Raw genomic sequence first — 26987 nt, 5'->3', positions numbered from 1 at the left:
GAGATCAAGAGAGTTGGACCCAAAATGAAAAATGTTTGAGTTTTGTTAGGTTATGGCTTATATAATTTAGTTACCTTACATCATCAGAAATCCAGCTTTAATTTTAGGTTGTCATTGATATAAATAATAACAATGTTTTTAAGACTGTCCTCTTCATATTTGCTGGAGGATTGTAGTTCATCAAAACAATTTCAAACAAGTAAACAATTTTATTTGTGGATTCTTTAAAACAAAACTTATGCCATAAATGTTTATGTTACAGAGAAAATATCATCCTCAGCAGGAAGTATGGACTGTGTCAATGCAAGGGTATTTTCAAGGATGTTATCTGTTGCTTTTCTAAACAGGCCACCAGAGGCTATTTAAAGCAACATGGAACGTTATCCTATGGACCAACAACATTCCTTTTCAACAAAGAAGTTTGGGGAAACTCTAGGATAATCCCAGATTTTCTGTCTGATTCCTGCAAGTTTTGGTGGTGTAACTAATGTCAAGTCTACTGTGCTCATGTTCTAGGTGAGCTCACAGGTGGCCTTCAAATATTCCATTCCAGCTGCAGCTCACAGTCCACAGAGAAACTATTGTGTGGTAGTGTTAGTCACTCTTCTTTCCTAATTAAATTAAGAAAATTGGCACAGTAAAAGTAAACAATATTTTAGGCTGGGGAGTGGTGTTAGGGGACATCAAAGGGCAAGAGTTGGAGAAGGAGTCCAGAAGATTCAGTCTTAAATATGCTTTTAGATAAAATAATAATCACAAAAATAATATTATTATTTATTAGTGAGAAACCACATATTCAGTTTTTGGCACATCTTCTTGCTATTTTTCTGCAGATTTAAATTAGTCAATGCTAAATATGTGTTAAGGGATATTAAAAATTATAAGTAATATTTTTATTTATAATATAAAGATCACAAATTTACAGTTTTCACAAAATAATGATCATGGTTGTGGAAAAGTCCCACAATATATATTAATAAAGAAGTGATTCCATTCAGTCAACATAAATCAGTGGTTAATATGTTATACCTCACGTGGTGCATCAATTCTCTGCACAGCATGACCAAAGAAGTGGAAATATACTCATATTGTAAAAACATGTTATTTCTGGGGATGAGAGGCTGAGACATTCCTTTTTTGCCATGTCTTTGAAATGTTATTGATAATTAAAAACATGTTTCCCATGGTATTGCTCATTAAGGGAGCCAAGGATTGACACTTACATGATAGGATTGTTAATAATAAAATGCGACAGAAAAAATGACAGGGGGTAAGGGTGACATTAATATGAAGTAGACTTTTAAGTGCAAGAATTGTAGTAACATTGCATCAGAATTTGTTGAAAAATAATGCTGTGAGAGGACCCGTGCTATTATTATTGCGCAACTCAAACAGTAAGCATGTGGTGAGAAAGAAAATGCTACACATTACAAATTACTGTACTGAACTGCCCAGTTTTGTGTCATTCTACTGGTAACCTCATGCAAAAACTCATCTTGTACTTAACCAGCCTGATAGTTTACTGCTGCATTGTCACATTAATATTTATGGCTGGTAATTAATAGTGCAAATCTCCTTTTAGCAATATGAGAATTGTTAATGATTGCCAATCAGTCTCCTTGGCTCAGAAAGTGAATAATTAAAAGTGTGTCATCATTCCATGAGGTTGTGAATTGTGGATTTAAAAAAAATGTACCCAAAGGTAAAAAAAAGCAAGGGAACAGAAGCAACGATATTTGGGAACGAACGTACTCATCATACTGCAGTGCAACACATGACAAGATAGGCCAGGTACCACATTCACCAGTTTCATTGGTTTCTCCTCCTGTGGGTTTATTCTCGACATTTTGACCTGTTTCATTTTCTGTCTATTTTAGTCCAATCTTTATTTTTCTCATTTTATTCCGTACATGTACCTCATTTAACTAAATTCACCTATTGTAATTCACTTTTCTACTCTGCCTTATTTCTGTTTACTTCTGAGTCCTTGAATCACACAGATCAAAAAAGGACCTGCTGGTCTTTCATTCACTAAGGTCACAAATGCCCTCCTATCATCAACTTGCATTCCCAGCAATTTACAGGCCAAGATAGTTTTGGGCAGAGGAGCCCAGATTTTTGTTTTAAAGTCACTGTACATTCCAGCTTGATTTAGATCATTAAAGGCATTTTAAAAAATATGGTAGATTGTCATTTGAAGAAAACTGCTCAAGTCAGGGACAGTAAAATGTTTTATCTCTCATTTTTTCTTTAGATCAGAATCCATTAAAGACAGTAATACATATAGCTTGGCTGATTTAGGATGGTCCCATCTTCTTTTGCTAATGGTAAAGAGCTGGCTGTTGTCATCTCTTCAAATTCCAGAAAAGGCAACATAGAATTCACACATTGGAGTACCTGCTCAGCTGTCTGAGTTGGATCCAAATATTAGATATTTTAGATATTAGACTGATGAATGTGCACTTCAACATGTGTTTCATTAGGGCAAACTGCATCTGATTGCATATAATTCCATAATGCATAGACCCAATGGTAAATGCAGTTCCCTAGTCCCTGGAGCATGTTAAGACCAGGGTTAAAATTAAAATATTGAAAACACAATGGTGCACTTTAGATTTCTGTAATTTTCTCATTATGCACATTGTTTGTAAGAAATGACTTCCTGACAGTCCCACTCTGCAGTTAGCCCATGTGTGCAGTGGGGATAAGCAAACCTTTTGTTCCCCACACAGAGTCTGGATATTACAGCTGTCACAAATCAACACCTGCCAAACTATTCTCTTAATACATCTACGTATGCCTTTATTATGTATATGAAGATCTGTCTAAGAAGTGGGGCTGAAATGAAATCAGACACATCTGTGCTATTTCGAAGTGTATACTTGCCAATTTAATATAATTGCCTCAGCTGAACAGTTCCATCCAATGCTTATATATTTACTAATTAAAAAAAGCACACTGTTAATGGGAGGATCACGCAAGTTGTTTTTCATGTTTGTATTACAACTTGTCAAAAATATGCTGTGCTGTTAGCAGTATGAATGTAGCTGCCCCCATCTGAGTAAGAACAACAGGCGAGGGGAAGAGCATTGTCTTTTTTGTAACGCATTAATTCTAAAACAATTAATTTGCTGAAGTAATTTGTATTCCTAATCATAGTTGTCAGAATGAATAACGTTGCAATCCTGCCACTATCAATGTGTAATGTTTAAAGAAAGTGAATTAATTAATTATAGAATTGTATTCCTGTTACCTTATGAGACCTACCATTTCTATTGCAGGGGTATGGGGCAGACTGCAACTGCCCTGACTGCCCTAACCAATAGCCTCATCCCATTTTCAAGACTGCCCTATGCACAAGGACAGATTAGACCTACATTCATGTCTATTGCTTCAAGTGGTGGCGCTGGCGGGGGAGGGGGGGTGCACTCTGACAACGTTGTTTCGGGGAGCAAAAATATTTACGGACTCTTTTAAAACATTTTTCCTCCATCTTGATTTTGCGTGAATTAATATTCTCAGTTATTATGTTTATTTTCCACAGGGAAAGGAAACATGCTATTTTAATCTGCTATTTTCATGTTGCTTAACTGATTTCACTAATGCCAGAGGACTGTATTTATAGTAAAATTGGCTCCTTCAAAATCTATAGAAAAAAGGTGACAACATAAAGATTTATTGACTTCATGTTGGTTTTATTGATTATTCCAGAACACATTATGTTTTATGCTTCATAATTCAAATTGAACAGACAAATGAAACATGAAGGAAGGATTTAGCAAGCCTCTCCCATACAAAAATGCATCCTATCAATGCAGTTAATCAGACTGAAGTGCTGAAGCACTATTCTTTAACAGCACTACAGAACTCAGTTGCCAAATGGTGGGCTTTGTTGTTTTTCATAGCAGCATTGACTTACTCAAATTTATATTAGAATACAATCCTCCCTGATGTAATAGAGAATCATTAAAATATTTTGATCCTCTTGCTGCACTCTTCTACATTTTAGTGCCATTGCTTGTACACCTTCTGGAATTCTATTCTGTGTAGATAACACTGTTGGTAAGAACATTTTAATTGCTGTCAGTACCATTTTCAAAGGCATTGGCCACTACTCACTTCATCTTCATAATTCTCAAGTGAGTCAAAGCTACAAGCTAATATAATTAAATGGTAGTGTCTATGAGCTGAACCGTTGGCTATAGATTGCTATATAAGGTAATGATTAAAACTCTTGCAGTATAGTGATAGTGCCCCTAACTCTGAGCCAGGTGAGCCAGATTTAAGTCCCACCTGCTTCAGATGTGTGTAATAATGTCTCAGAACAGTTTGATTAGAAAACATCGATAAGGTAATTGTGCAAAATGAGTCAGTAATTCATGTTACGTTGATCTAATCAAATCTGATACTGCCACAGTTTTTGGGTGCAAAGGGCTGAATTCTGCCAAAGTACACAAATAAAGCAGATGCATGCAGTACAGCTCCTGAGAGGCCTCAGTACTTATTTCTAATTTGTAATGTAATCTTCCCCTATTGTTACCATGCAAAAAAACTATCTTCTTTTCTATGACAACTGTCGATTCTGTTCATACTTAACATGTTGCGCAGAGGTGTGAATTTGATTTGCGTTTTGATGCCCATACAGTATGATGGTTAACAGATGCAAAAAACTTGACCCTGAAGAAAGGAGAAAACAATTTTTGAAGCAAGTTAAATTTACCACTTTGACTGCAGTACCATTTTACAAAGATAGTCAATAGCTGAAACATAAAAGTCAACGAAGGGTCTAGATCCAAAACGTCAGCTTCCCTGCTCCTAAGATGCTGCTTGGCCTGCTGTGTTCATCCAGCTCCACACCTCGTTATCTCTCTCTCTCTCAAACATTCAACAGCAATTGTGTGACTGACAACAGGGTGAGTTCAGCATTTCAAAAGCAAAGCTGGTAAGAGATGAAGGGACAACAGTGTGAGCTAGAGAAAGTGAGAAACACCAAATACACGGAAAATAAGATACAACCTTTAGCAAGGAAGTGTCTATGGGAGTTGATAAGTATTCCAGGAATAAAGTTAGATATCCAGATGGGAAAGGAGAAAAAATTATGAAAGTGGTGCAAAAGTCCAGAAAGCAAAAACCAATTCCCACATCTGAAATGCAATCATTGTTACCATCAGTAGGATCTATGAGGAACAGCTTCAAGGCACAGTGAAAGAGCCAAATGAGCATTCTATACTGGGAATGCAGGGTTAAGAAAAACCTGAGAATTTATTTGAGGTGGAAATGAATAAATTTAGTGAAATTTGGACAAAATGTCTTGCAAAAGATTCTTAAGATTTAAGAGGAACAGGGCTCAAATCTAATGCCATGACTTTGGTGAGAAGAATTAGAAAGGCAGTCGGAAGAGAACTTCATTTAAATATTTCTGAAGGACAAAATGATTTGTCTTTTGGGCTGACAGGTGGGGGAAAAGTCATTTTAGCCTGTGAGGAAGTGGCCAAGAGCTATTGTACTGGCAGAAGGTGGGAAACACTAAAAATTGAGAAATCACTACGTTAGTCATGAAGAAAAACCCAGCTGTAAATAACTACAGTATTGTAGTGAAACCGAATAGAAAAGTGACAAATCAATACAAAATAGCAGTTAACAGAGTTTTAAAGCTTTATTCAGGAATTTAGTACTGTATTAGTACATTGCAGGGAATGAAAAGACTGGTAGATAAAGAGATCACTGTAGAAAGAGAATTTAAAATAGCTTTGATGAAAGCAAAAATATAATCTTAAATAAAACTGATTTCAAGCAGGATTGAAATGCTACAGGCTTACAGCAATTTTACCGTAATAGAATTAACAAGCACATAGAGAAGAAAGGAAAGATAATATTTCCAAATGGTTTCTCCAAGGTCAGAGTTGGACAATACAGGACATAACTTTGGACATCTTAGACTTCTTACTATACAGAATTGCCATGAAGAAAATATTGGAGAAAGTCAGCAGTGAAGAGGAAAACAGATGTTGAGCTAGAAACAAAATGAGAATTTTTGAACCTTTCGCAAAACAGTAAACACTTGCAAGTCTTTATGAGATAGGCATAGGCAGTCACTAGACCACCAAAAAAGCACAAATTAATCCAATCACATTGGCCAGGACAAAATATAAGCTACTATAATTTGTCAAGGGTCCCTTGATAAGAATGCTGCAAGACATCTTTGGCATACAACTAGAGGAAGAAGACAGAATATGTTCAAGGGAACATGGGATGAACAGAAGAGAAGACTGTATCCCAGAGAACTTGAAAGTAGGAATTATTGCAACCAAATCTGTAAAATCTGTAAAAACCAAAACTGTACATCTACTGCCATGGTTAAGTATTAAATTGTATTTCTTTGTGACACATGCAATCTGACTTGTTTATGGAACACAAGTCTCTCTACCTTAAAGGACAGAATCAGTTAAGTACTTTGTGTGAGAAAGGTTGGAGTATCATACCCAGAGGAATTCCGTCTCTGTGACGCCTTATGCCAATGATAGAACTGGAAATTGCAGTCTGAGGATTTTTAGTATAGTCCTGTGGATTATTAATACAAGAATGTAGCTTGAACAATATTGTACAACAATATTGGGCCCAAAGAGCCTGTTCCTGTGCTGTACAGTTCTAACATCAAGATTATATTATGACAAATTTTGTTGCGGCAAACTGATTTTGTACAAATACTACTCCACATTTGTTTACTAGGCTCACTATAATGTTGTTTATTGTTTCTGTATCCATTTGATTTATAATATTGCAGAGAATTAAGAGATAAATAAACTTGTTAAACTTCATTTTTAATTTACAGATTCATCCATTTAATATAATTTACCTGAACACATGTAAATGTATTGTGGTGTCATTAAGGATGTCTTATGTTACTTACTTAACTCTTTTTTTCTCTGAATCTATTAAAAGTTTAATTTGCAAGACCATTTCATGCACAGTCTCTGAAACAATCTTTGTTGAATACATCCAATTAATGTAATAATGCTTTTGTAATTAATAAAGCAGACTGAAAAAGTATCTTTTTTTGCTTTCACCTTTTGAATAAATGTACAAGCATGCACAGTAGTACCTCCTGAAACAATCAAAAATGCTAAGACATTACAGACATGGTCTCATGGGATATTTAAGTAAATAGAAGATCATTATTATATTAATTTCACTTAATCCACAGCAATTTTTATAAATTATTAAATGTTACCAGATTAAGACAACAATTTGGTTTACTACATGGAGGTGATGGACACAGCAGAGATGAAAGCCCCTTCACAGATCTTAATCTCGGCAAATGACTTTACAAGACACAATCTGTCAACTGGAAACATCTGGGGAATGTCCAGACAGGAAAATCAATTAGACATCATGTTTGATACTGATCAAAGGGAGTGCTACTGTCCTTGCTGATGTCTAAATAGAAAGGGATTCATGCTGATAAGATACTCCAAAAAGCATAAATTAATTATTTGCTTAAATACTAGTAGCTGCTAGTAACGTTGCTTGCATGTACTTATGATTCTTTAGTCAGGGATTTTTACTAAGGCTATTCTCTAACAGATTTTCCAGGTGTCATGTATATCTACTTCTCGTTAAAGATTTAACTGCAAAATATAAGATAAGGATTTTAGGAATAATGGTCCCTTTTACCTTACTCAGTTTCTCTCTTACATGTTGCAGCATCAGACAGAAATCTGACCCAAAGCAAATTGCTATTTGATGTTAACCCTCATGCTATGCTCTTCACTCACTTTTTCTCTCGGTCACACATCTAATGAGACAGCATCAATGCCTCCAGCTATGTCGAAAACAAACTCAGGAGGAATTTTTCTGGCTCTACTGAGTGATGGTTCACCCTCAGACTGGCAAACTGGAGGTACCATTCCTTTTGTGTGTTGGGTTCTTGAAGAATGAGACAAATGGAACCCCATATCCCACTGTTTTAGTTTCCCTTATTTGACTTTCTTTTGCTCAAGATCCAAAAGAACCGAAACTCAAAATTGGACACGTCGCATATTTTTGAATTATACATGACTATAGAATCCCTGGAGAGACTGGATGGAGGTGTTCATGATCAGAGTACAATGGTCCTAATGCTGATAGCATTCTTTGATTATAAAGTGTGACTGAGAGGTTTTAATTTAAACTTGTAAGTCATGTGTGGCCATGGTGATTTATTAAAACCATTCTAAGAGAGGTAGTTTTGCAGGTGAGTAGCTATGTGATTACACAGAGAGCTTACAGGAAAACAAAATAAACAATGTAGTGCATTAAGCTTTCAGATAGAAGAATGTGGAATATTTGGGTGGCTTAGGGATAGCATCCTTAGCTTGCAGAAATTATTATGTTTAAATTTGTTTGGGAATTTCTGCGGAGCACTTAGCTAAAGTTGGACTCATAAAATAGTTACTCTGAGAAAGGGAGAAGAAGGTTTCAAATAGTTAAAAATAAGTTACCTTCATAAAAGGTACTTTGCAAATGCTTCAGTTATTTGAAACTGAGAGAATATAAATTCACTTAAATGTCAAATTAAGGAAAAGGCTATCAGGTGTTTATGCCTTGGAATTGAAAGTAAGTCAAATCCTACGTGGGGCAGAGAGGAACATTCTGATTGTTATTTGAGTAGTATGCTGTTGGAATTAATGAATTTGAATTTTTACACTGTGTATTGAAATCTTTAAGATTGTGTTATATGTAAATCATTTGGTTTATAATATTTTACCTTTGATTCTTTAGCATAATAAACTTCTGTTTTATTATTAAACCTAAATCTCAAGTACTGTGTATGTATGTTACTATGAGAAACCGGCTCATAAAATTGAAAGATAAAATATGATCTATCAAGCCAGACTTGTTAGATGTGCTTGGGAGGATTTAAACAAGTTACAAGGTTTGCGGGATGGAGGGAGCAGGGGTGGGTGGAAACCCAGGGAGGGAGGGAGGAAAGAGATTAATCTGAGACTGATACAGTTGGGAAAAGGAGCAAGTCAAACTGTCAGGGCAGACCGGAACAAAACGGAGAATGAAGTAGGACTGAGAAATTAAACTGCATTTATTTCAATGCAAGAGGCCTAATAGGTAAGACAGATGAATGCAGGGCATGTTTGGGAACATGGGACTAGGATATCATAGCAATTACAGAGACGTGGCTCAGAGATGGCCAGGACTGGTGGCTTAATGTTCCAGGGTATAGATGCTACAGGACGGATGAAAGAGAGGCAAGGGAATAACATTTTTGATTAACGATACCATAACAGCTGTACATATAGCGGATACTCCTGGGAATGCATTCAGGGAAGTTTTTTTGGGGAACTGAGAAATAAGAAAGGGATGATCATCTTATTGGGTTTGTGCTATTGACCCCTCCAGCAGTCAGCAGAAAATTGAGGAACAAATTTGAAAGAAGATCTCAGTTAACTGTGAGAATAATAGAGTGGTTACGGTCAGGGATTTTAACTTTTCAAACATAGACTGGGACTGCTGTAGCTTTAAGGGCTCAGATGGAGAGGATGTTTTAAATTTGTATAAGAAAATTTTCTGATTCAGCATGTGGGTATACCTACTAGCAAAGGTGCAAAATTTGACGTACCATTGGGAAATAAGGCAGGGCAGGTAACTAAGATGTCAGTGGGGGAGCACTTTGGCGCCAGTGACCATTATTCTATTAGTTTTAAAATAGTTATGAAAGATGCTAGACCGGACCCAAAAGTTAAAGTCCTAAATTGGAAGAAGGCCAATTTTGACTATATTAGGTGAGAACCTTCAAATGTTGATTGGGGGCAGGTGTATATAGGTAAAGCAATGGCTGGAAAATGGGAAGTCTTCAAAACTGAGATAATGATAGTCCAGAGATAGCATGTTCCTTTTTGTGTGAAGGGCAATGCTGATAGGTGTAGGGAATGCCAGATGACCACAGAAATTGAGGTATTGGTCAAGAATAAGAAGGAAGCATATGTCAGATATAATGGGAACTGCAGATGCTGGAGAATCCAAGACAACAAAATGTGAGGCTGGATGAACACAGCAGGCCAAGCAGCATCTCAGGAACACAAAAGCTGACGTTTTGGGCCTAGACCCTTCATCAGAGAGGGGTATGGGGTGAGGGTTCTGGAGGGTTCTATTCCAGAACCCTCACCCCATCCCCCTCTCTGATGAAGGGTCTAGGCCCGAAACGTCAGCTTTTGTGCTCCTGAGATGCTGCTTGGCCTGCTGTGTTCATCCAGCCTCACATTTTATATGTCAGATATAGACAGCAGGGATCATGTGAATCCCGAGATGAGTAAAAAGGCAGTAGGAGTGTACCTAAGCGGGAGATCAGGTGGCCAAAAATGCCAAAATGAAATAGCATTGACAAATAGGGTTAAAGAGAATCCAAAGGGGTTCTACAAATACATTAAGGGCAAAGGGTTGTGGAGGCTGGTACAACTATAACATTTGAAAAAACATCTGGATGAATACGAATGAGTATGAATAGGAAGGGGCTAGAAGGCTACGGGCCAAATGCTGGCAAATGGAACTAGATATATTTAGGATATCTGGTCATCATGGCCGAGAGTTGGACTGAAGGTTCTGTTTCCATGCTGTACCTTTCTATGACTCTAATTTAGCCTGGGGTCTGATTGTCTAGTAATAATATCAGCAAGCACCATAAGTGTGTCAACTGTAGTTTGGTTCATAGCGTTTGCGTTTCACTAATTCAGAAGTGTGTCAGATCAAGTCTGTCGCAAGGGATTGAGCATAAGAATCAAGATCATCACTCCTGTGCAGTACGGAATGGGCCCCTCAGTGTCGGTGATCTTGTCCAAGCTGAGGCCCTATAACTTCTCAAGTGGATGTAAAATTCACTGAAACTATTGATCAAGGGTAGTTGTCTTTGGTGTCCTAACCAACATTTATCCTTCAATCCATTTCATATGAATGGATGCTGCAATCATTATTGTATTACAAGATTTACAAGAATGGGGGACAAAGGGCTTGCCATTTGAGGAGCGGTTGAGGACTTTGGGTCTGTACTTGATGGATTTACAAGAATGAGAGGGGATCTCATTGAAACTTACAGATTACTGAGATGCCTAGATAGAGTGGATGTGGAAAAGATATTTCCATTATTAGGAATTTGTAGCAGCTTGTGGCTCAGCCTCAGGCTAAAGGCACAATCCTTTAGAACTAAGATGGGGAGGAACTTCTTCAGCCAGAGTATTTGATACTTATTTATTTTTGTTAATCTGTGAAACTCATTGCTGCGGAGGGCTGTGAACGACAAATCATTGAGCGTATTTAATATAGAGTCGGACATTTTTGATTAATAAGGGGATCAAGGGATATGTGGAGATTGCAGGAGAATGGGGTTGAGTAACACATCAATCATGATTGAATGGTGGAGCAGACTGAATGGACCAAATGGTCTAATTTTGCTCCATTATCTGATGATCTCTGGGTAAGTTGGCTGTTGTGTTTGTGTAATACAGCAATGACAACACTTCCAAAAAATAATTAATTTGTTGTAAATTGCTTTGGGGCATCCTCAGCTTGTAAAAGTTTTGTATAAATACATGTTTTTTCTTAACACTGTTTACAACATCCACCACAGCCCACCAGTATAAACAATTCATTATGGTTAATTGCCTGTGTAACTTTCTCTCTCCTGTGCTGAGTTTGGAATCAGAAAATTAATTTTGAAGAACTGAAAATTCTAATCTTCCCCAATTTACATGTAGCTGATGTCATTACAAAACTGTTTTCCTTGACTGCACAGTGTAAATCAGTGCTCCACAAATCTTTTCCTGCAAGGACCTCATTTTGAGACTTGGAAATTGTCATAGAAACATAGGTTCCCCACAGTGTGGAAATAGGCCATTCAGCCCAACAAGTCCACACTGACTCTCTGAAGAGCATCCGGTAACCACACAACGACCAAACCCCCCCGCCAAACCTATCCCTGTAACTTTGCATTTTCCATGGCTAATTCACGGATCCTACCTATCACTGGACACTATGGGCAATTTCCCATGGTCAATCCGCCTAACCTGCACATCTTTGGACTGTTGGAGGAAACCAGAGCGCCTATAGGGAACCCACACAGACACAGGGAGAATGTGCAAACTCCACACAGGGAGTTGCCTGAGGCTGGAATCAAACTCAGGTTCCTGGAGCTGTGAGGCAGCAGTGCTATCTGCTGAGCCACCGGGCTGCCCCTGTCATGACCACCAACATTAGGGTGAGAGGGTGGGGTGGGGGGGGGGGGGGTGTTGCAAGGACTAGTGAAAATGATTTAGAGTTTTGAGACAGCTGCGCCTCAAAACTTGCAACCCTAAAATATGAGCTCACAATTTCACTCGGAGCCCGAACACTGCCCTTTGAGAAAAGGTAATTTTCTCCAGTATGATTATGAAGCCATCAGACAAATACAGCGTGACCTCTTCTTCAGACAGAAAACAAAGTTAAAAAGAAACATATAAGGTAAAAGATAAATCAATTTTGTATCTGAATCCTTTAAGATATAATCTATAATAGATCAATAGAAAGGATCTTTAAAAGTTTACTCCCATTTTGAAAGTTATCAGATTAATGTTGCTCCTCCATTTTCTGAAATCATCTCTTTATTCAATTTGAACAAAGAACAAAGGTTCAGGCCAGGAACTGCAACTTCTTCCTGCTTTTAAATGAGTAAATCAAAACCAAATAACCGTTCTTTAAAACTGAAACTAAATGAGTATTTGATGCTTATTTATTTTTGTTTTTTTTAATGAGGCACTAGGCATTCTTGACAAGCATCTTTACTGAAGTATTTGTGTATATTCTGGCACTCAGCTCCAGGGTGATCTTATCTCATGTTTTTAATGCTCTGTTCTCTTAATTCCACAAAAATCTAATAAATAGGTCACTAATAGAAAAGATATATTACAGCTTAGTTTTCAGCTACGTTTGTAATTATATTAGAGTTTACACAAGATATGGCATTCCCCTGTAATACTCAGTGACGTGAAATCCAATACCACTGCACTTCCAATCATGTGGTACAATAGCATCAGGCCAAGTAATGCGATTTGATTCCTGATGTTGGCCATTAATTGATATTCACTGTGACATCGGCCAGCAGCAGGGAAAAAAAGATGAACTGACTCAAGAAACCAGTTAACACTCACATGAGGAATGAGCACATCAACAATATTCCTTAATTCCTTATTATTCATTTTTGTCATGTCAAAATCTGTGGAACTCAAATCAATGTGGTTTCCAACAGCTTCATTCTGCTGACCTAGCATTTGCGGACATCTTTGATAGGATATCAACTCCTTCATGCAGAAAGGACAGATAATAGGGATTTTCAAAGATCTCAGTGAAGCCTTGTACATACTTAATTGTTTTATTCTACTTTTTATGGTACAATTTTATGAGATCAGATGAATTGTTCAACCATGGTGTTAGGAAGGGGAGATCGAACTCCTCTGATAATTAAAATCAAAACACAAACCCCCAAAGAATTATCACAGGAATAGAGGTTCCCTTCTATCAATTAAACACAGAATACCCAGCAAAGCTTGCCTCACCTCACCTAATCTGTTAAAAAGGAGAAAACTGCAACAGTGAAGGGGAGGTTAAATGAAATAAAATCCCTGCTATTCACTTTATAAGTAACAAGTAACAATTTGTTTATTTAACCCTAACAATGAGCAAATTAACAGAATTATTAACAAGCTGGACAATTCTCCCTTAACTACTAACTATTCCCTGACTGAACTAAGTTCTAGTGGTATGCTGTTCCGACAAACACAAGACCCACTGAGATAAATCCAAGTAATTAAAAAAAATCAAACTTAGCCTCTCAAAATCTACACACCTTTCTTCTGCTGTTCTCAAGTCATAAATGACTTCCTTCCACTTGTCTGACTGTCAGGGATATTTTCTCTGTGGAGTCTTTTGTGAAGCTAGTATGTCATGGTACCTTTTGTGAATAGATGGTGCTTTCTTAGAGACCTTACTGATTTTTTGTGACAGCTAAATGCCTATTTCTCAGAGAGCAGTTTGCTCTCACATTGATTTTCAAAACCCTCTCCTCATATACCGTGGATGACATATCAATTTTCTTACTTTTGCGTTGGTCTGAGGTTGTCAAAACCATCAGATTTAAATTCAGTTGGCTTTCAGTCGCTAAGTGCCTGGTTTGAGTTAATTGGCTGATTCCAGCCAGTTGCCAAAACATCAAAACAAGCCTAATGTTTCCGATCACACAAGCAATTGATATATGTTTCAATTTCACAAGTCTTCAGCTGCTTAGACACAAGTTCTGTAAAAATCTCTAAGCTTAGAAAAGCACTTTACCTTTTAAAGGAGCTGTGCACTCTTCTCCCTTATCATTTCTTTCTTAACAAAGAAATTCAACTTTGTTGTACATGGTTCCATATTACATGCTTTGACTCAACTCGTTCTGGTGTACTGTGTATTACATATGGAGGACCATGGACTCCATTCTTAGTTAAATTGAGGATGTTTCAGCAGGAAACATGGCAGCTACCTCCACTTGATCATAAGACAGGGTGTGTTTCAGCTTCTCTGCAGGAAAACCTTCCTCAATTAAGTAGAAACATGGAAGTCTCTAACACAGGATCCTGATCAATAAAATTTCTCTTTAAGTCTGAATTGAAACAATTTCTTCTCCATTCATATTCCTAGTGATAACATAATTACAAACATCTGACCATTATCTATGCACCACTCATTATTTCTTTATGCTCTGATGTAGCCTCAAGTACTGATTTTGATTCTCATTATTCTTGCTTTCCTTTTTGAATCAGTATTCTTGCTTTCCTTTTTGAATCAGTATACTCTGATGATAAATGTTAACTATATGTATAATAATTAACTGCAATTATCCCCGATAATAACATTAGAATTCAGGTTTCTGGCTTTTTTTCTATCAATATATCACAACTCACTCATCTCTCGTTCTCTCCTTCTCTCTACCTCTTCCCCTTTCGCCTTTTGAGTAAGTCAACTTTTGAGCAAGAGTAATGAGTTACCCTGCCACACAAGATTATAACAATAATCAATATATACTGACATATTTGGATTCTGCAATTGTCATAAGTTATAATCATGCATATTACATGCAATTTTTATGGAATAAATAGCTAGAGAAAAGGATGAAGTTGTCCTAAGGAACGTCAGCTCAATGGGAAAAGATGATGGCAAAAAAGGGGAAGTACACAGAATTGACAAATTTTAAAAATGTATAGCCTTGGAACAGTGAAATGCTTTGGAAATGTCCAAACGCTGGGGGGTATTTCATTACAGCTCAGAGCAGAGCTTCAAGTGTGCATTACATGGACAAGATGATCACCTGCTGCAATCAAAACAACAATTGTCCTGATTGCAAGTAAATCAAAATGTCAGATTCGTTTGGAGAGAACAAGGAACGCACTCTCGATAGAGAGTAGTCCTTGATAAATAAAGAAAAAGAAATTTTGCTGAAGTTCATAAGGTAAATTTTATTTAATGATATTTGCTTAACAGCTCAAGCAATGAGCTTGTGGAAGCTTTGAATCATGTCAACGGATGAACCACAACTTTGAATCTAGATAATACCACATGATGGAACAATTACATTACTTACCTAAATATTGCACCAGCATCATAATCACTAATTAATAAATGTCATGTGATATACTTCCAGGCAAGTGATCACAAATGTATTCAACTAAATATGAATTTATTCAATGCATTATGGGTAGAATATTTACTTGGCCACTGCTTCTATTATCAGTAAGATACTTGCACCATTTGAGCATACGAATGAACAAATCATAAATATACATTACATGTTCAGACTATTTATTTCTTTCTCTCTCACACACACACACACACACACACACACACACACAAACACACACTGGTTAGCAGTTTAGACAATTATTCATATTTCTGGAGTTAGTGATTTGTTTCAAATCATTGTACCTGCAAATCATATATAATTCCTTTAAGATGGAAACAGCAAAAACCTGTTCATATGTTGCTTCAAAAATATAGAAGCATATGTAGCTTCTGCTATCTTTAAGGTTAAAGGTCCTGGTTTAACTTCATTTTTATTTTTTCCAAATGATATTTTATTCCATTTTTGATATATTTCAGAACTTTTGGAGAATGGTCTCCTGGTGTATCTATTTATCCCAAAATATATGCAAAACCTGTAAACAAATATAGGTTCTTGTTCCAAGATAATAAAATGTGAGGCTGGATGAACACAGCAGGCCAAGCAGCATCTCAGGAGCACAAAAGCTGACGTTTCGGGCCTGGACCCTTCATCATAGAGGGGGATGGGGAGAGGGAACTGGAATAAATAGGGAGAGAGGGGGAGGCGGACCGAAGATGGAGAGTAAAGAAGATAGGTGGAGAGAGTATAGGTGGGGAGGTAGGGAGGGGATAGGTCAGTCCAGGGAAGACGGACAGGTCAAGGAGGTGGGATGAGGTTAGTAGGTAGATGGGGGTGTGGCTTGGGGTGGGAGGAAGGGATGGGTGAGAGGAAGAACCGGTTAGGGAGGCAGAGACAGGTTGGAGATAATGGGAACTGCAGATGCTGGAGATTCCAAGATAATAAAATGTGAGGCTGGATGAACACAGCAGGCCAAGCAGCATCTCACTTGTTCCCATGTGTTGTGAAGTTGGGTAGTGTACTTGTGGATTGGTAAGCAGGAAGTTCGAATTTGGTGTTTGTAAAATGCTAGAGGGGAAAGTATTGTGTGGTCCCTTTAAATGATCATGCACTTTTTCTAAGCTTAGGTTTTTTAAAAAGATACCGATGAGCAGCAGCTTGAAAGTTTGCAAGTACATGGAGAGCACCTGAACTGAAACGTTTATATTGAAAGGCCATACAGTTAGGAGTTACAGTTATCAGCCTCCACCACTTTCTCTGGCAGTTCATTTCATACCCGCACCATCCTCTATGTTAAAAAAAATGCACCTTACGTCTCTTTTAAAACTTTCCTCTCTCATCTTAAACCTATGCACTCTCGCACTGGACTCCCCCCATCCCACCCATCTGCCGGGGAAAAGGCCTTGACTCTTCAGCAAGTGCATGCCCCTCATGATTTTATAAACCTCTGTAAGGTTACTCCTCAGCCTCCAAAGCCCCAGGGAAAATAGCCACGGCCTATTCAACCTCCCCCAATAGCTCAAACCCTCCAACCATGGCAACATCCTCATAAGCCTCTACTGAACCCTTTCAAGTTTCACAACATCCTTCCAAAAGTACGAAGACTAGAATTGAATGCAATATTCCAAACGTGGTCTAACCAATGTCCTGTACAGTTGCAACATGACCTCCCAACTCCTATATTCAAAGCACTGACCAATAAACAAGCATACAAAATGCCTTCTTCATGATCTCTTATCTACCTACAACTACACTCTCAAGGAGCTATGAGCCTGCATTCCAAGTTAAGGGTTAGGAGGCAGTGATTGGTGGTGAATGGATATCTTCCTCACTGGAGGGAAGTCTGCATGGATTGATATCAGACCATTGCTTCTCTTCTAATATACACAAAATGATGTCACTTTTCAAGCATTTAACTACCTGTGTGAAAATGACCTTACCATCCTTTGGAAATTATGATTTTGCCCTTTGCCTTCAAGAAAAGTGATAATCTGGACAAGGAATCAGAAGGTGGAGAATAAGACACAAATAATTGATTTTGCTTTTTTTTTTGTTCTTTATTTGACAGGAGAACAGCACCCACCCCAACCTTCAGTTCACCTGGGCCATCTTCAGCACAACCCTCACCTTTCTGGATCTCTCAGTCTCCATCTCAGGCAACCAGCTTGTAACTGATGTCCATTTCAAGCCCACCGACTCCCACAGCTACCTAGAAAACACCTCCACCCACCCACCCTGCTGCAAAAATTCCATCTCCTATTCCCAATTCCTCTGCCTCCTCCGCATCTGCTCCCACGATGAGGCATTCCACTCCCGCACATCCTAGATATCCAAGTTCTTCAAGGACTGCAACTTTCCCCCCACAGTGGTCGAGAACGCCTTGACCGCGTCTCCCGCATTTCCCGCCACACATCCCTCACACCCCGCACGCGCCACAACCGCCCAAAGAGGATACCCCTCATTCTCACACACCACCCCACCAACCTCCGGATACAACGCATAATCCTCTGACACTTCCGCCATCTACAATCCGACCCCACCACCCAAGACATTTTTCCATCCCCACCCTTGTCTGCTTTCCGGAGAGACCACTCTCTCCGTGACTCCCTTGATCGCTCCACACTGCCCTCCAACCCCACCACACCCGGCACCTTCTCCTGCAACCGCAGGAAATGCTACATTTGCCCCCACACCTCGTCCCTCACCCTTATCCCAGGCCCCAAGATGACTTTCCATATTAAGCAGAGGTTCACCTGCACATCTGCCAATGTGGTATATTGCATCCACTGTACCCGGTGTGGCTTCCTCTACATTGGGGAAACCAAGTGGAGGCTTGGGGGCTGCTTTGTAGAACACCTCCGCTCGGTTCGCAATAAACAACTGCACCTCCCAGCCGCGAACCATTTCCACTCCCCCTCCCATTCTTTAGATGACATGTCCATCATGGGCCTTCTGCAGTGCCACAATAATGCCACCCAAAAGTTGCAGGAACAGCAACTCATATTCCGCTTGGGAACCCTGCAGCCCAATGGTATCAATGTGGACTTCACCAGCTTCAAAATCTCCCCTTCCCCCACCGCATCCCCAAACCAGCCCAGTTCGTCCCCTCCCCCCACTGCACCACACAACCAGCCCAGCTCTTCCCCTCTACTCACTGCATCCCAAAACCAGTCCAGCCTGTCTCTGCCTCCCTAACCTGTTCTTCCTCTCACCCATCCCTTCCTCCCACCCCAAGCCGCACCTCCATCTCCTACCTACTAACCTCATCCCACCTCCTTGACCTGTCTGTCTTCCCTGGACTGACCTATCCCTCCCTACCTCCCCACCTATACTCTCCTCTCCACCTATCTTCTTTTCTCTCCATCTTCGGTCCGCCTCCCCCTCTCTCCCTATTTATTCCAGTTCCCTCACCCCATCTCCCTCTCTGATGAAGGGTCCAGGCCCGAAACGTCAGCTTTTGTGCTCCTGAGATGCTGCTGGGCCGGTTGTGTTCATCCAGCCTCACATTTTATTATCTTGGATTCTCCAGCATCTGCAGTTCCCATTATCACAGATAAAGTTAATGATTGTTACTCCTGTTGATTTTCTCCGTACAGGGAACATTAGTAGCTTTTTTTCCTTGTGTGATAATGTATGACTAGATAAGATATTGTAAAAATATGGATAGAAACAGAAGCCCAACTACACCCTCAGCATCATAGCAAATGAGCCTGGACTTGAACTCGACTTCTTTCCTTGAAGTGATGATTAGTTCACATTGATTTGGACTATACAGGGTTTACACATATTATCAGGCCACAGGGAGATCAAAACAGGCCACATCTTCCATCATTGGATAAATGTTAGAATGTGGCACACCGAAAGTGCTGACAATAATAAGTAGTCAATTTTTCTGAAGTATTCGTACTCCTTTATCAGATTTGTCCATGTCCTATGATCCAACATAAATTCAAACAAAGAAAGCTGGCAATGGATTTTGGCAGCTGCTGTTAAATATTTTTTGGTCTGAAAGAGCAAGATTTATCCTTTGCTTCCAAAGTCAATCAGTTGCCTGTTAATTATACTTCAACATATCTGTACTCAACGGCATTTTTTTTAAAACCTCTCCTCAGAGCTCCAGCTAATTGTGGTAGTTAAATCTCTCCTGAATAAGAAACAAAAACTTAAAGCGAAACCTAAGACATTCTTGGATTTTATGCAGTTGAAAAGAAAACTCAGCCTCATGAGTAAACTAACTGAACAAGAAATTTAGCTGTTCTCAATGTCACAAACAATGTTTGATGGAGTCTTTGAAGTGGTGCATTTATTTTGGAACAAAATCTCAAATTGTTTATTTGCCTTCTATTTTTCATATGAGGTTCTTTAAGCAATACTACATCATGGGTCAAAACTATGATTAGAAACACGAAACAAAAACAAATTACTGGAGAAACACAGCAGGTCTGGCAGCATCTGTGGAGAGGAAGTGGAGTTAACATTTCTGGATCAGTGACCCTTCTTCAGAACTGAATAACTATAACAGTGATAACAAAGTTCATCCAGCTCCACACTTTGTTACTGATCCCCTCTGTACCTCCTCACCTGTACTCTCCTCTCCACCTATCTGCTTTTCTCTCCATTTTCGGTCTGCCTCCCCCTCTCTCCCTATTTATTCCCTCACCCCATCCCCCTCTCTGATGAAGGGTCTAGGCCCAAAACGTCAGCTTTTGTGCTCCTGAGATGCTGCTTGGCCTGCTATGTTCATCCAGCTCCACACTTTGTTATCTATACTTTGTTATCTCAGATTCTCCACCATCTGCAGTTCCCATTGTCTCCAACTAAAACAGTAAATTTAGTTTGAACCAGAAGACCTGTTGTTAACTAGGACCCACATAGATTGTCTTGAGTGATTACAATGATGTTCTAAGAGAAACAAAAAGGCCTCTCTCTGACCACGTCAATCTAAACAATAGAACATTTCAATATTATTCTTTTATCATGAAGCATATATGCAACAAAGCTCATCAGAGCTTGAATGGGTGTCTCAAAATTGAAATATGCCTTTTATGATGCAATTGACTGATCCTGATTTGTCTTTCGCTGCAATTTGTCACATATTTGTACATTTGCCAACATATCAGATTCCATTTAAATAATTTCTACCACATTTTGTTCAATGAAATCTCATTTTGTGAGAATCAAATTTCACATATATCTCAGATATTTATGAGAAAGTTTTCAGAATTGAATACCATAAATGGGTGTTAAGCATTTTTTGATGCATAACTGATTTGCTAACAATGTATTGACTGAGTACCAGTTTTCCTGCTGCCTGTAAATGATAAATAGCAGTGCAAATATAAATATCCCATCCCTGAGACATATTAGACAGATGTTCCTATATACTTGCTGGTCAAAGGGCTCTGCACTTTCAAAAAGCAATTATACAATGCACTAAAGTAAAGCTGTTTGTCTCTGGTTGTCAACATGTACAATTGGAATGAATTTCATTTAGTCATAAAGAAACTTCCAAACACTCATAACTACAATAGGCAGTAATGATTGTCAGATGTTTTCCCATTTGGGCTCATTTTCAATTCTTAACATTATGTTTCCAGCAGAAACTTTTGAGTTTGTAACTAAACAACATTGCTCCTGGCAAGCTCAGAATCAATCATGCCAGAGCAGTCAAAATCACTTGTATTTACTTCAGAAGAACTGTAATCATAAATCTAAAAACTTACAAACTCAAATGGATTCTAATAGATATTTGGCTTTTTAACATATAAATTTTCCACAGGCTTAACGGGAATTGAAAAAACAAGATGGCCCACAAAAGCAAAAGAAAGATATAGCAACAGATCTGATGAACTCGCAATACTAAATTTTCAGTGATAAAAGCATAATCATGAGCTATGCAACGATAAAAAAAAGTATCAAGATATCATCAAAAACAAGGATTTTACACCAAACAGATACCCACTCCTCCTCCAGCATCTTTCCTTCCTTACCCTTGCTTCACTCACTTTTCCCTTCCCATGATATTGCTTCTTTCAGCGCTCTCGCTCTTTTCATATGCCCCTCCTTCTTCCTTTCATTTCTCACCCCTTCTAACAAAGTTCAATCTCCACTTCTCCAGCACTTTCCTCTCTTTTGTCTCTCCCACATCTTGCTCCATTCCTTGACCTTACATCCTTGTCTCCTCGTGTTTCCTTCTAATTTTCTCCTCTCCTTTTCCAATCTTCCTCCTTCTCATCAACTTTTCTCTTCTCTTCCCCCTTACCATGTATCTTTTTGCCCATTTCCCTAATTCCTGTCACTTTTACTCTTCCCTTCCCCTCCCTTGGCCACGTCTCCAACCCTTTCCTTTGCTCAATTTTTGTTTCTTCTTCTGTCCCTCTCCTGCATCCCCTCCTTCTCCATTCCTCTTCACTTGTCCTTTCTTCCTCCCCCCCGTCTCATATCTTATCCTTTCTCACACAACCTTTCTCCCCTTTCACCTCCTCTTTTGCTTTCAACAGAACGAAGTGAAAATGGTTAGTTGCTCTTTGGTTGTATTTTGATATTTACTTTTGAAATCAGTGCCATTGAATTTATTGTGGTTGCTGTATCTCATGTTGAAAGAAAAGTTGCCCTAGGGTTGCCACCCATTTAGTTCTGTACTGAGCAGTCTGTCTTTGTTTTTTTAAGTAGCATGTCCAGAAATTGCTTTCAACTAGCAGCTTGTGGTTTTCAGGGATCCATATTTCTTGTTGAAGTATTAGTTGAACAAGTTTGAATTCATTGACATCAGCAGTGAAGAAAATATTTCAAATCAATGCATTTTGTTTTGCTCCATCCCATCCATTTGAATAATATGGTTTGGAACAGTAGATAACAATATAAGCACTACAAATAAACATGTGCTTATAGTCATAGCAAAAGTACATTGTTTCTTTTCCCTAATTGCTCATAAGAAAATGGTAAGGATGTGCCAAAGTGCAGCTGGGGGGCAAGTTCCAGCAATTGGGCTCAGTGATAGTGAAAGGGCAGTTATATATTTCCAGGTCACTGGCCACAAAAAAAATGAACAACCTGGGTCTCATTTTTATTTTCAAAAGAAAGGTCCAAACATGACCCAAGAGAAGGGTTTAAAATCAGAAAAAGTTTTGCTAGCATGGATTCAGAGAGTAAGTTTCTATTATCAGGAAGAACATGGCTAGAGGGCAGCTGTATGATATAGTCACAAACCACAACAGCTAGTTCAGAAAAGTCTTCTTTATCCAAAGAGTGGTGAAGTGTGGGGCTCAAAACCAGCTTTTTCTACTGGGTGCACAAATCTCCAAGGCCTATGCGCCATAATGACTTCTGTAGCTGGGATTCAATGACATTCGCTCTGAGTGTGGTGGCCCTGATCACTGTTTGTGGAACATTGGAGCTCTGGTGCTTGCGTACCTTGTTTATTACCATCGGGAGTGGTTGGTGTGAATAGTATAGACTATCCAGGGAACCATTGAAGGGGAAGCAAACATGAACATAAGTGAGTAGTGAATAAGGGTTTTAAGGATACAATTAGATCGAGAAAGATAAGCTCAGGCTTGAGTAGACCCTAATCATGGCATAGGCTGATTGGACAAATCAGTCATTATTTTTGTGTTCTGTACATCCCATACAAAATATGGCATGTGACTGGCATCAGAACTTGTGGATGGTAGTGCTCTCCTGCATTTGCAACTTTGTCCTTCTGTGTAGCAAAGGTCATGGATTTGAAAAGGCTGTTCAAGGAATTTAAATGAGCTACTATTTTGTTTCTTGGAGATGGTAGACACTGCTACTAATGTGCACCAGTGGTGGAGGGAATAACTGTTTGAGTTGTTGATCAAATGGGTTGCTTTGCCTTGGGTGGCCTATAAACTGTGCTATGGAGTAACAGATTGCAAGCTGAGATTGCTAAGGCCAACCTTAGACAACACGGTCAAGGGGAAGCCGCACTAGTTGGTTCTGATAGTACTTATTCTGAGCTCTGGTTGGTCAGGACAGCTCCAGTGCTTTTTTTTTCTGCATCCTATCTCCTGTTTGTAGCTGCACCACTGATTCGCTGAATCGTGAGTTCCCAGAACATGCTACACCAGCTTCTTTACAGTATACAGCCTTTTCCCTGCTCCTCACCACCTGACTATCCTGTGAATGCATTCTGCTTTAGCTGCCTCTAGCACTGACTACAAACTGGCTGTCAGTGACCCTTGAGCTGTTTTGACCAATCTTATCAAAAGCACACACCAATCCCTGACCTTGTTCCTGTGCAGGATTGATTGGAGCAAGTGGCAGTGTTCCATCCTGCTCCCTGATGTTACAATCTTCACAGGTTGTTGGATCTGAGCACAAATAGATTAAAAAAATCAAAATGGATTTTGTCACAACATCTTGAAGTGCTTTCAAGTCAAACAATTGATTTTGAAATATGGTCATTGCTATCACATAGACTGATTTGGATTTGCGGCAATGCTGCTTGAGTATATGTAATCCATAAATTATTACAGTATCAGATACAATTTGTAACTCACTTCAGGAATTCATTTTTGCATGAAATACTCATTTTAACTTAATTCAAATTTCTGTCAAGAAAGCCTCAGGCTACATTAAAAGGTTTAATATTTTGTTACTCATTAAATTAGAATTATATTAAAACAAAGGTAACAAACACAACTTGGCAAACTTCCCATGAAATAGCAACATTTATCATTGATTTAAAACAATCATAAAAATTGGCCATGGCTTTTAATCAATACTTATGTTTATGAATGTATTTATCTCTGATGACAACAAAATACCAATATAAGTTCAGTACCTGAACAAGCTATTGCAAGAGATGAGTTTACATTTGCTTCTTGAACAAATGGTTGGATTTTTCAAGTTATTTTGGGAAACAAAAGCATTCCTTACTCTGCTTTAAGATTTCATACAAAAGGGTGTATTGCTTTGTTGAATGATGCTTCGACATGCAATGCAATGGGATACGACAACGCAGGCTCTTTACGCAGGTAAAGCCCTCTTGCTGTCAGGTCTGTGGGACTGTCAGGAAACATACCTCAACAGAAATTATTGCTGTACAGGCAAAGTGTGGAAACTCTTACAGAAATCAGCTTCAAGGAGAACATTATCTCTGACTTCCAGTCAAAAATTTGACAAGATAGTGGCAGAAGTAGTGTGGTAAAGCAGCAGTCAGGCTAATTGCCTTCTTGTAGCCTCTGCCAAGACTTTTCTCCTATCAACATGACTGAGAACATTGTTAACAGATCACTCAAATAGTAGCAGAGATGGCTGTAGTTCTCAGCAAGCTTTTTATTTCACTGCCCATGATATCTCCTCTGCCAAGAACGACCTTGCCAGAAGGTGAAATAACAGCAAAAAGAAACCAGTAACATTTGGAAGTGACCACACTGGCATACTAGAGTTCATTTTAAAGTTTACACATGATTTGGACCAGTATCTATAACTTGCAAGTTTGACTGCATTTTCCTTCTAGGATGTGGACAGGAGGCCTGGGCAATTGTCACTGTTAGCTAGAAAATAGACCAGTCATTGATATGAAAAGGTTGAAAGCTCTCTAAAGAGGCTTCTTACCTCCCTGCATGCCTCCCAACCCCAATCAATAGCTCTTCATATTAGTTCTAAATCATAGAAGTAGTCGTGATGGAAGAAGGATAAGAGGCAGTGGGGGAAGAGTTGTAGAAAATATCTAAATCTTTCATGAATACAATCTAAGTTCTGTACAGTAGTTTATTTGAAAATTAAATTAAAATTGTAATTATCCAAGAAAGGTATGCAAGTACAAGGGTTATTATTATACATAATACAATACAATGTTGAGAATCCCAGGAAACTTCATATTCCCTGGGCCATCAGACAGTTTGTGAACAAGCCTGCCAGTACAGAAAAAAAAACATATTTAGGAATCAGTCATATGACCCAGGAATGTCTACTTAACCACCAAGTAACAATGGGAATAAATTTTAAACAGCTGTTTTGCAAATTAAAGTTTAAAACCTTTTTGCTTTCATGCTTCACTTCATATTACAAAAGGCATAAAACAATTATAAGAGAAATGTTGCATTGAGTATTGTGAGGTTCTGCAGCATGTCTAACCAAAAGTCAAAATGAGTTAAAGAGACATTATATCTCTTCAACATATCAGTATATATATATTCCTGTTCAAACCAGTCTGTTTCAGCTACTAATGTCATTCTGCTTAGTTCTCAAGTAAAAAAAATGACAAATTTTTCTCTAAGTATAGGATCCCTCTATTGGTCACATATATAATTGCTTAATACTTACAATCGGAAGAGTAACGCAAAAATAAGTCAGATTTTCATTAATGGACATTTTGTTTTAAACAGAAAATGGTAGCACCAGTGCTAGAAATGATTTGGCATCAATGAACTTGTCACAAATGTCTCAAGAGTACGGTTACAATTTACAATGATAATTTACAAGATGATGAATCAATGCTCTGAATTAGACTGTAGAGGAAAAAATACTTGGAGGAGAAATACTAAAGATTGGAAAGTTGCTTCCCGTGATAGACAAGTCTTATAAAATGAACACTGAACTGTTCTTGTAGAGGAACCCATCCAATTGCCGGGCAGTCAGTTATTCAGCAAGTGAGCTATTCATGCATTATAAATATGCACAGTGCACAATGATATAGCAAGAATATATTTCTAGTGTCCATAAACTTTGTTCAAGCCACTCAATATGTAAAGCAATTTAGAAATGAGAATAGGGTGAATGTCAACATGTATTGGCAGTGAACTTTAGCATCCAGCTACCAGTGATCTGCCTGTTTAGCTGGCAGAAGTTTTGATGAAGTTGCATGGAATCCCACCGTTCCTATGGTTGCTTGGTTTTACTCCAGCAAGATAATTTGGAATGGGGTAGGTCCTGTACTGAGTAACGATTGCAGATTTTTCCCGGAAAAGGCTGCTAATCCTGCCTCCCAGAAACTAGGGGAGGTTAGCACAGCAGCAACAAGATCGATAGTGGTATCCATATAAAGTTAGGGCAATATCAGCCGCGAACTAGACTGGATTTAGGTAAGTTACATAAACTGACTTGTTAAGATGTTTTCTTGTATACGTATGTTTAATCTTATGTGCTTCACACCCAAGGCATATGTGCATGAAACTCTTTATTGCTGTTAGAGCTGAAAAGAAGTGTTTACTCTGTCAACATTGAATTTAGAAATGGGGTAGACAATATGGTAAAGTCCTCATGATACATCAGGAAACTTGAAACTTTAAAGAGGACTTGAGACTGTTTAGACCACACATTGGAAGAAAAGACAGGTTTTTCAGAA

The sequence above is a fragment of the Stegostoma tigrinum genome, chromosome 14 (genome assembly GCF_030684315.1).
Source record: "Stegostoma tigrinum isolate sSteTig4 chromosome 14, sSteTig4.hap1, whole genome shotgun sequence".
NCBI classification, from domain to species: Eukaryota; Metazoa; Chordata; class Chondrichthyes; order Orectolobiformes; family Stegostomatidae; genus Stegostoma; species Stegostoma tigrinum.
Note: the sequence above shows the minus strand (reverse complement) of the source record.